This window comes from Eucyclogobius newberryi, unplaced genomic scaffold (genome assembly GCF_026437365.1).
Source record: "Eucyclogobius newberryi isolate DKJ021-1_F unplaced genomic scaffold, fEucNew1.0.hap1 SCAF_2, whole genome shotgun sequence".
NCBI lineage: Eukaryota > Metazoa > Chordata > Actinopteri > Gobiiformes > Gobiidae > Eucyclogobius > Eucyclogobius newberryi.
In genome coordinates, this window is record NW_027315834.1 from 42,290,595 (window position 1) to 42,303,333 (window position 12,739).

Genomic DNA, 12,739 nt, shown 5'->3' on the forward strand with positions numbered 1-12,739 from the left:
GACCTGGCACTGTATATTCAGAGTGGACTCCACATTAGATGCACCTGCAGCACTATGTATTTTCACTGTTGTTTTAGTGCTATGATCAAACGTCACATGTAAGACAACTCTTCTCCCATGTCCTCTTCAACACTGTGATGTAAGTGTGCAAAATGACAAGCCAGTGTCCTCGGAGTTCTTCTGGGTCACTTTCAATTTGACCAAGCACTGATTAAAAAACAACTTGACAGAAAGTGAAAAGTCATAAGATTAAGTAAATTAAGTCAGAAATGCTTGAATCACAAACAACAGCACATACTGTGACTCTTTCAGTCCCAACAAGAAAACATGTTTTACACTTAATACAATTAGTATCGTGACGTATCCAATTTGTAACATTTCCAGTTGCAAACAATACAACTCTGGCAAAAAAAAAAAACCTCTGTGTAGTAAAATTAAAACATTTTACTGCCTTTTTTAAAACTAGTAGAATAATAAGATCTGACTGATTTTAAAAACATTGCAGAGAAGATTACCTTTTAAACCTTTAACGGAGCTTTTTTTTTTAAAAGAATAATCAAATTGAACCGTCTTTTACTTCATCTCTCTGGTGACTTTGTTAAGCTTGTACCAGCTTCTAGAATAATATGTGTCCTACTTGATTTCCTGGAGTATCCGGCACATATGCAGATGACATGCAAGAGTGATTCCACAGCGTGCATCTTGGAATGTGTCTAATGTGCTGTGATCACACTGCGATGTCCCTCATTCAAAAGCTTTGTCAGTCCTGTCTGAAAAGGGTGCAGAGAGCAGGCTCTTGTGATTTACTGGTCATAGTTTTACACATTCATCTTGTGTTGTTTATGTATAAGGCACTGATGAGAGCGTTGTAAGATGCTGTTTTGATTAATCACGGCCTGGTCAATCAGACCCAGTCACTTTCCAAGTTATTTGAGAGCACCTTCTATTCTCGGTTTCATGAAATCCTCTTTCTCTATTTGCCTATTTCATGGATTACATCAGACCAACACAGTTTTAATCTTAACGTTCCAACTGTGATTGTTTATTTAACAACAGGAATGCAACAACAACATTGTACAATTAGTCATCAGCACAAACTTTTGTACTTGATGTACTCTGACCTTCCGTTTGAACAAATTGATGTTGCTGCCGCTGTCCCTTGGCAAAAACAATGCTGTTATATTGCCTCCTAGAGTCACAGAATGAGTGAAAAGAAATAAAAGGAGGGCAAGAAATTAAAAGGGACAGGGGAAATTAAAAACACAACCTCCTGTTGATTTGACTGACTGGCCTTGTCCTCATCTACAAGCTGTAGCTAATTCCAGAAATATTTCCTGGTATAAATATACAGAATCTACCTTCTTCGACAGCTGGGCCCTCTCTGCCGCTGTCACCGTGATGGACATTTGGGACACTGTGTGAATTTCCAATCCCACTACAACAACATAAACACGCACCAGCTCCAGTCACAGGACTCCGAATGGGCAATTAGAAGCCCAAAATGTAAATCACTCACTGTTTTCTTTCCACTTCATGGACCCCCCACACCCCCTGCTCTGTCACTGGGGGAGACTGGCTGCAGAAATAAGTGCCCTTTGCATTCAATTATGGATCATGTTTAAATCCTTCAAGCTGAAAATAAGAACATAGGGATTGCGGGTGGATGGAAGCTGGCTAATGCGCACACAGACACAAACACCCAGTTTGGAAATCGGAGCTCTGGAGTGGAGCCAAGTGGAGCTGTGATCACGGCTTTTCAGACGTTGTCATCCAACACGTCTTATGCTTGACACTCGACTTCCTCTGGACTTCAACAATAAAAATAATATATAAACAGAGAGACATGTATATATTTTATACCATAGTTGAAGTAAATGATTACCATGTGTTCAATTAGTTTTACTGGTGAACACTCCCTCAGATATCATGTTTGAGAGACTCCAGATTGGGAGGGAGTCGATTGGGGGCCTATGATTTAGCAGATGGCACATTGTGTGTTCTTGGTTCTTGGCAGTTGGAGCCTCCTGAATATTGAGATGAGACACCAGCCTGGATTTTCCGAGGAAAATGTGTGAAATTTCTGTCACCTTCCGTATTTGTCGGGATGTACACTGACTCACTAATGAGGTGACTGTTATAAAAGTGCAGATTCTGATAATGAAAGCAGAAGTAAGACCGACCTAAGATAAAAGGAATGAAACCGCTTGCATGTGTTATCTAGGTTACCCGTCACATCTTATCTGCAACATGAAGACCATTGTTATTTTATTCAATTACATTAAACCAATTGGACAATTGAATTTCTGTTAAAATAGCCCTATGTTCTTTTGTCTCATGTTTGATCTGCTTCGCTCAGGATGTTATAGATTCAAGCTCAATCGCAGCTGGAGCCGTTCAAGATTCTCATGACAACTTTGTAAACTCTCAAATATTGTGGGAGTTCCTCTTGCTACACAAGGTAAGGAAGTAACCACTGACAGCAGGAGAACATGCAAAAAGCAAATTGCCATGAGGTAGAAGCAATATGACAACCTCTAAGCCGAAGATGGCATTGAGTTGAGTCTTTCTTTGCATTTCGTAAATTTAATAACATAGACATTGTAAGAGTGTGTATTGCCAAATTCAGGTATTCAAATTATATAACATAAACAATAAAATTAAATATGAATTGGAAAATGTACATTGTTGTACGCCAAAATGGATTGTATTTCTATAAAGGGGTTAGTATACAGGTTAAGCTGGATGACCAATTGAAAACGTCCTATTCAACAGAGGCCTTCAAAAGGAGGTTTACATCATTCTTTTTGAAAACAACAAAACTCTGGAATGATCCATGTGTATTGTTTGTATAGAGAGTCCTATGTTGTGAACAGTTGATGCTGACGGACTGTTTTTCCTTTGAATTATTGTGCTTTAATGTTAAATAGGGTCATGTCTCTGGTAAGGTTATAGTGTACATCCTTGTTAGGCTTTAAAATGACAGAATAAACCACTACCCTTACTAATATAATAGTTTCCGTGCTGAAACGATGCAGGTCATTTCCTCGAAGCACAGCGAGCGTTTCTTGTCAGAACGTCGACCTGAAAGCTTTCTCACAATGGCCCGGCATCTTTTCATCAGGAGCTCTGGACCTTTTCATTAACCTTGAACAGAACTGAGAGAGACGGAGGCAGCTCGACCTGTGGGGAACAGATCACAAACAGCTTTGGTCCAGCGAAGTCCCGATGCCGAGACAATAAAGTGGATTCTTAACCTGACCATGGCCTGCGAACAGAATAGTTGACACGGCATTGTTCCGATTCAAGGGGAAACGACACTATATCATTCATGAAAGTAATTTATCTGTATTTAAATCATCATATCCGTGCACAACTCATATCTATTTCGCCGAACTTGCTTGAAACACCCCTGTAATCAATCAAATAAAGCTGAATGGAGTAGATCACTTTTCCCACAGCTAGCTCTGGTTTCCCCCATTAGCTGCAGCAGATGTCCTCAAAACAATGACATCAACCAACCCAGAATTTAAACACAAACTGCTTAAGTACTAGAGTCGTCGTGTCCGGGTCTTTGTAGTCGTTTCCAAACTTTCCCAAACTCATTGACTTTGCCCATTCCAGCCCGGGCCGCGGGACAGTGAGCGTGCAGCGTGGATGAGCCGCCCCCCTCTGTTCCTGGCACACACACTGACAGGAAATGGCCTTGTTGTTCGTCACAGTTGGAGCCGGAGAATCAGCGATGACTAGAAAGGACACATGCTGGTGAATTTATAGAAGTATTAAACATTAAATGCTATGATGCAATTCCTCCACAAGCAAATGGGATGGTTAATGTTCTTTCTTGCTTTTGGACGGAACCACAATTAGGTCAAGCGGGACGATGCATTAGCGGAAGGACAAGAGGCACTTTTAGGACTTCTCGGCTTTGGGATGGGTGAAACGCGGCATTAATCTCGGTAATGTTGCTGCAGCAGAGACAGCCCTCTCTGCATAATATCGCTGCATTCTCTTCCTAATTTATGTACTGCTACCAAGGCTGTACAGTATAGGATACTTATTGCTCCATAGCTCACAATGAGAATGCTTTTGGGTCCGAGGAGTTGTTTTGCCATTGTTTTATCTCCGCAGACTTCAGTGTAGACTGCTTGGCGTCATCTGAACTTGAGAAAAGCGTGAGCTCCAAACAGGAATGGTGCTAAAGTTGTCATGAATTAGTTATGGAGAATTTAAAGAGGGCCACAGGAGGTGCAGAGCTGTAAAGAGTTGAGAGTTAGCCTTTTTTGGAGAAGTTTTCATTTGAATAGTGCGAGTTTAAATGTCTCTTCTTATTTAGCACTTTCAAAGAAGCAATATTCCAGGTTTTAGGCATATCATCAAGGCCTGCAGATAAAAAGACGACTTAATACTTAAATTAATCATGCCACTAATATTAAAAATAACTAGAGACAGAATAGAGCTAAATTGATGGAGCAACAAGCGACTTTTTTGCCTTTTTATAAACACAAAATTGGTTCAGAAATGTTGCACGGTCTCACGGGGCAGTCAGCGCAGGTATCGGAGCGTTTGAATTGCTTTTTTGCAACTTTACAGACTTTTAACTGGCAAAGACCTTCGCCAAAGTGAGCAAAAAAAGCTCAAAATCACATAACAACGTAATTGATATTTAGAGCGGCGCTAATAGTATACATAGGGAAAGTTTCAGACACTTACAGGCTATGTTTCAGTTGTTAGAATATTTCTTTCTTGTCAATTATGTTTGACCTGTACGCTAATCGCCAATGCTAAACATTTTTTAGCATTTTCTACATTACTACAAAAAAGACGCATTTGCATTTTAAATTACAGTAAGGAACTACTACACAAATATATCATCATTCTATATTTTGTTCATGTAAATTGCAATACTGAGCTAAAATGCCTTAATAAGTAAATTGTTCCTGGTCACAACTCCAGAACTGATAAGCCTTCATATTAGCATTTCGCCGTAATAAACAAAAGATTGTCATTTACATATTTGTATATTTGAAAAATAGCTACATGAAGTTTTGGAACCCTATAAGTGTCAGTCTGTGTTTTCATCTAGCAAATAATCGCTACTAAGTACGGGGATGCTGGGGGGGATATGGGGAAGGTGAAAACAAACAAACATCAAAATACATCCATCCATCTTCTTCTTCTTTATCTGGGGCCGGGTCTTGGGGGCAGCAATGTAAGCAGGGACTCCCGACTTCCCGCTCTCGAGACATTTCCTCCAACTCCTCTGGGGGGATCCCGAGGCCTTCTCAGACCAGCCGAGAGACATAGTCCCTCCAGCGTGTCCTGGGTCTTCCTCGCGACCGCTTGTATCCACGATCTTGTCCTTTCGGTCATTCCCCAAAGCTCATGACCATAGGTGAGACTCAATCAAAATTTGAGAAAACTAATGATGAGGAAACACTGTTGTAACAAGGTTAAAAACGAATTCAAATAATGATAATAATAATGGCACAAGTGATTAGATAATTACCAACTTTCTATGCATTTTGTCAAGGCTCATGTCTATTTATATTCTGAGAATGCTCTGCTTATGATACACAACTTTGTTCTAAAGTGATACATTTTGATCTTATCCAGCCCCAAAGCCTCATACAGGTCCAGTCGCAATCCCAAAAGAGAAAAGTTTAAACTGATGAATGTCTTGAATGCTCTTTTAGAAAACAAAGCGACTTCATTTGAAAACTTGTGGCAGAACAACACAATCTGATCTTACATTGAAGAAGTAACACACTACAAGACACAATGGGAAATGTTCTCGCTCTGCCAAGTGCAGCACATGCGCCCGGGCTGGAGACACACTATCCCTGAGATCTGCTGAGGCGGCGCGCTCTCCTTTGGGCTGACAGTCGGCAGATATGGCAACCGGCACCAAGAGAGAATCAATTAGTGGCACACAAGTTTGAGTGACAGCAGCGATGAAGCAGATTTGCACAAGAGCGATTGAAATATTCTCTGGAAACTGTCAGAGAGGCAGAAAAAATGGCAATCAGAAGGAATCATATCTCAAGTTCAATCATCGTGGAGTCCGTTATAACGCACTGAACACAGCCATCAGTCTATAGCAAAAGGACACATTATATCATTCATGACATAAGTTATTGTATAAACTCAAAAGACATTTGGATTCCTGTTACAGAAGCCACCACACTTTTAGACCAAAACTATTGTAATTGTTTTGTATCATACGGAAAGAGATTTCATATGAAAAAGGGAAATCCTTATCAGTTATTGATGAAAACGCTCTAACTGGCATATGATCTATTGTAATGTGCAGACCACCGCAGCACTATAACAACGTTTACTGCTCAGTAAATCTCTTTAATAGATGAAAAAGTAGAAGAAATCAATACTCAAACAAATACAAATAGTGCAACCACACAAAGACTCTTCCCGGCCTTTAGTTCACTTGGTTTTAGCCTGATTCGGTTAGTGGGACAAAGTGTGATTCATTATCATGCAAAACCATTAAGAGAAAAGGGCCTCTTTTAGGATGAAAAATAATACAATGTTAAACGGATTTACACAAGGCCTCTTTTATCAACAAGGACTATCATTTGAACTTAGAGACAAAGTCAGACTGTATCTATATTCAGCTGTCACTATTTTAAAATGACTATCCAAACAACTGTGTGCCTGACATGGGCTGACCCTGAACAGTGGTGAACCAAACAAAAGCAGTCTCTTCTGTTCGAGGACGGTTCACTTTCCACTTCTGCCTCAGTGTGCTGCCAATGAAACAAGAACACAAAGGGAGGAAAACATGACCTAAAGGCCTGAGAAGCACAGATTGCCAGGGCAACACAAAATAAAAAAATCACAAATGATAGCAAAAAATATATGTACAGTATATATATATATTTTAGTTCAGACATTTACTAACTAACACAGCAATTCATTTTCATGAAGCGATTCAGCTGATTTAGACCAAATCAGCTTCTGATTTCAAAACCCAATTACTTTACTTTCAAGTCAACTATAGGGAAGTCAAGATTATTAGGTTAATCGATAATCGTGATTATTCAGGTCACAATATAATCATAAGAACCAAAAAATAACAATCGTGACAATATTAGAAGCAAAATTAAGGACTTTATCTGGCTGTTTAGCCTTTCAGAAATTTCAATCTTGTAAAGCCGGTCACAAACTAGAGGTATGGTTAGACCACAGGAATGAAATAAAATGAACAAGTTTACCGTTGTCTGGTCACAGTCTCAATAATCATGAATAATAGTTAAATCCTGGTGTTTTTTTCTAATCGTTAAATTGTGACATCCCTAGTCCACTAAATTCCCAATTATCTCCAATAATCATCGCATCATTGTATGTAACAAGCTCACATGTTTCGATAAATATCTTTCATATTGTGATATTGTTTGCCTGGGCACATCTCCTCAGGTAACTCTACCCCAGTGTCTTCTTATGCAAATTTCAGTGTCGGCCCTGTCTGAGGAGCTAATGTGTTGATTTTATTTATCAATTATCTCCTGTCTTTGGGGAAGGCCGAGCAGCTGGGAGTACAGCTGGGAGAAGTCACCAAGTAATCTCTTTCATTACAATTACAATCTGCAGGAAAGACAAACATGCAAGGCCTACATTAACCGTGAGTGGGCTTCCCATAAACATTTTACATCATCTTAAATAGAACGATACAGTGCTCTGACTGTGCGTATTTGACAAATGTGTGTCCATTAAAATCCAATCTACTATAGTTTCACATAATTATAAACAAACACTCTTTTATTATCAGCTTGAAACCCAATCCACACACAGAAACCACAGCTGGATACATATTGCTTTATAGATTTAGATGCGGTAGACGCTAAAAAGCCTGGTATATTTGGAGGCAGTTTAAAATAAAGTTGTAATCATGACTTTGAGATCAATTGTGATTTTATTACTGAGCTTTATGACCTCTATTCCACAAAGTTTACTAATGAATTATGTAATTTCCTATTCCATTATGGTTTGGAGCGAGTGCCTGGGCGCCAGTGGGGATAAGTGTGTGCGCTCTCCATGCTAATGAGCAGGAAATGGTCCGGGATCTAAAAGGACTGTAGTGTTTTACATAATGTAATGGCTCACTGGCTCCGATTGGCTGGAGGAGCGAGTGGATACGACCCATGATATTCCAATGACACCATCATTTCCAGAAGTCCTAAAAACATAAATAAAACATCATGTTTCCAATATAACTTTAACAGACAACTTTGTGGGAAAAGTTATTATTATTGCAAAACAGGTTTAATCATGAAATGAAGGAAACAAACAGTTTGAACTGTATTAAAATGTTATAGAGTGTAGTAATTAACACCGGAGGAGAAAAGCCTTTCTTATTTACAGTATGTTATATTAAACAATATAGTGTGTTATACAAGTTTTTACTGAATAAGCTGTTATCCATTATGTGAAAATACACAAATAGTGATAAAGAAAGTTTACAGAGCAATATTTCATATTACAAAAAGCTATTACAGGTATTACAGGAAGCAAATAAATTAAGCGCCTGAATAATCCTCTCAGACTAATAGTTAGATCCAGTAAAAGAGGTGCTGTCTGCCTGGAGGCTGTGGAAAGGCATTAGATCTTAAAACAGCTGTTAGAAAGTTAAAAGGTCTTAGGGAAGCTCAGAGGATGTGACTTTTAGCATGTAGAGCTACTCACAATGATCCTCAATAGACGAGCAGCAAAGCAATCATTACCGACACAAAAGCAGGTATTCTCTGGCTTTATGATAGAGCACATTTCAATTGGACTTTGAAGCGACGTATAGTGTGAACTCTTTGAATGACTGACGCTGGCTTTCATGGGCTTCATTTGCAGCACTCATCACTTCTTCTCACTGATTCTCGCTTTTATTCCTTCACTGGTTCTGGTCTTTGGACGACTCCAGTAAGTTTCAGCTGGGAGAGGGGCTAAGTCTGCCACACTCTGCCCGGCCCGGGATGGGAGTGAAATCCACTAATCGGCTTTTGTGGCCACAACGTGATAAAGCTGCGGCCAATTTACAGCGCACGCATTGGCTCCATCCCGTGTGAGCTGCATATCCACAGTGCAGCGGATCAGCCCCCTCCTCCTAAAGACAGATTTCAGGACTATCAGGACCGGATTGGCACACTCGAATAGTTCCTTTGTAAAGACGAGACTTTCTGAGCAGAGGATTAGGGGATGTGAGAAGTGATGCAGTCGCAGTGTGGGGTCCCTCCAGCACATTCAGCTGTATGTCTCAATGTATCTATCACAGAAACGATGGAACACTAGATGAAAAGGCAGAGGCTCAGTGGCATTCACCATATCATCATCGTCTCACTAGTTTTCTTAAAATGCTCAAAATCGACCACAATGCTTTTTGTTTATTGCTGTCCTTAATGACTTAGGTTAAATCAGTAAACTGTTCAGCATTCATACACATATTTCCTTTAATTTCTTTAGTTAGAGCATTTATTCCAGAAAATATCACAACAATAATGATAATGCATTGGGTTTACATAGCGACTTTCACCACACCCAAATGGATTTATGTTACATTATTCATTCAGTCCATCTGTGGTGCTACGCTACTACAGTAGCCACAGCTGCCCTGGGGCAGACTGACGGAAGATGCCAATCTGCGCCATCACCGACCACCATCAACACTCACTCGCACACCAGATCAATATTAAACAAGGTGGTCTTGCCTATGGACACAACAATATTTTACTGTGGCACCTGGTTTTCCCAGTGTCTACCATCTTCGGTCTTGCTTATCTTCTGAGATTTGACTAGATCCGTGCGTGAGCAAGCATGTATGACCATGGTCATGTAGTGGATTTTGATGAGTAAAATAACACAACATATGCACTGACAAAAAGATTGATCAGACTGGAAGATCTTCCCTAATTACTGACCACATCACTTAGAAGTAAATGCCTGACAATTCTACAGGGTTGATCTAAACCAGTCTCATTTTCCAAGTCACAATCTCTAAATCAAATTCTATATCATCATCATCTCTAAATTATTCTGTATTAAATAAGATATTTTCCCACAAAATTACTTGCTGATACCACCACCAATTATATTTAACTATGGAGGGGTTGGACACGGTCTACTCACAGAGCGGGTGCACAGCGCTAAATGATCTTTAACGTCCGTAGGGCAGACTATGAAACAGGGAAAATAGCAACATTTTCAACCATTGAACATTAGTTTCGCAGCATCATACATACAGTCGAGATTACGGCCACAAAATATAGACGTTATTGGACATAAGTCAAAGCAACGGTGATGTTCACACCACCACTGAAGCACAAAGCCAAAAGGTTCTGATCAAATGTGAACCATCACCCATAAAGGCAACAGCACTCTAATGGCTAACCTGGCAAAGCCTAAAATCAAGGACTGGACCCCTGTGCTGAAGTTGTAATTTTTCACTGAGAAAAACCCTTTCCTTGGGACAAGAAGAATAACACTACATATATTATGGTAGAACTGCGCATTCTCTCACACTACAGTAATCTGGTGTGCCATGTGACGATTCTAGTGCTCCTACACTTGGTGCAGGAACCGAGTGAGGATGTCTGAAGCTAATGGTGGCCTCTGTGTGTAGCAATTCTAATATACAACGGGCTCATGTCACTGCCATATAGTTTTATTGTTTTGTGCATGGGTGGGGCTGCTGTCATGTGACGTCCTGTGCCTTTAAAAGCTTGTGTATGCGTCTCGCTCGCTCATCCGTATTCTGGTCCGGCACTTGCGCCTTTCTCCTTATTTTCTTTCATCTACAGCTTATCATACAACACTGCATATACAAATATTCTGCTCAAACACGCACATACCCCCCATTATTTGCAGACCTTCACACCTTGTCGAGATTGTCCACGAAACTAGTTTGTTTGATTAACTTTGTATTTTTTGTTTGGCGTATGACCCGGGTTATAATAAAAAAATCTTGTAAAATGCTTCTAAATCGATGTTGTTTGTAAACCATTGCCAAGTTGTATATTGAATTTCTATTTCAATTTTGTGATTATGTTTTACTATGCATCCATTATCAATGAATATTTCCATTTCCACCAGAACGACTAGCAACCACAAACATGGAAGCCAAAACAAATTCACAGTAATACATAAAATAAATAAACAAAAGCAAAAAGCAATTTAAAAATAAGTGATATATAATGGAATGTTTGCTTACTATGAGAGAGGTCTTCTTCTTTTTTTCACAAATCGAACATGTTATTGTTTTTGGACGTACAGATTTTAAGCACTTAACATGACACAAACTATGGTTAGTCCTAAACCAACACACAAGACTCTGTAGTATGCTAATATCTATGTCATTGTTAGCCTCCTCTGAAGTGCAGATCACAGGCTCAAACCCCAGCAACACTTCATTACCGACTCCATCACATGACTCTTTTATTAGGTCATTTCCTATTCTTTATCATGTAATTATGTACCTGCTATGTTGCGGTTACTAATAGTAATCAGTTCTATAACACTGCTGAGTAAGAAGCATGCGTGATGCAGTTTGAAAACTGACAAAAAATGTGTTTAGTGCACCTGTGGGAAGAGTAGCAGAAGGTTTGAAACAACAGGAAGCGCTTTATTTATGCCGTCTTCTTGAAACTAAACAGCCACCTTAAAGGAACCTGAACGGTTTTAAGGATGGCAATTAATCCCAGTAGTTAAATTGTGGCTCCTAAATCGAGAAAAAAATGTTTGGTTCTCCTGTTCATATTTAGAATATTGCCTCCTAAATTATAAACACTTTCTCTTTTAGCTCTAAAGCTGCTTTTGTTGATTGCAGTTATTTAATTCACAGGTTTTGCACAAAAATGGCTGAGAAACAGCAGGCTAAGTGCAGGCTTGGGTAAGGAAAAGTACATCATACCAAGAGTGTATAAAACACTATAGTATAGTATTATGTACTACAGTAACTAGTTCTGTTTTATACACTCTTGGTATTTAGTCATATTCTAACATTTTGTAAACAAAGAACAAATAGATAATCACTTACATGAAGAAGAGAAATTGAAAGTATGGCCTCACTGTTTTTAACAGTGCTCTGCAAAAATACAGTAACACGTTTAGGCCTGACAAGTTTCTTTATTTCCATGTATCAATTTAGAGAAACTTCCACTAGCTGTTGTTCCTCATGATAATGATACAAAAACACTTTGTCCATTTGTCATCACCTAAAATGCTTAAGTTATAAACATACTGTTAAATTTGATTGATTACTGTTGCCTACAGCAGCTTTGATTACGGCAGTAAAGAAATTAATAAATAATTTTGTTCTATGCTGAAACTTAATTAAATGATAGTTATATGTGTCTTGGACATTTAAGCTAATGGTAATTGCTTCTACCATCTGTGTTTATAAAGCTGCCATTGAGGACTTAATGTCCCAGAATAAGCACATATTCAAAGACTGATTTAACCAAGTGATTGGAATAATCCCTAGTTCTGTTGAACAACAAATTATTTTAGTTTTTGGCTCGGTTTTATTTTGTTCACTGTCCAGCATTCCCAGAACAAAATGCTCTGTTTTCATAATGAGTCATTATAGTACAATTATTGACAGGTGACAAGTTCAGAAAGAGTCAACATTCCGGAAAATTCTAGTCAAAGATAACTTTTGAGATTGATTAGATAAATAAATGTTTCTGTTTGTTTTAATATTGGGGCCTTTCACCTTATAGAAATGTGTGACTACTATAAT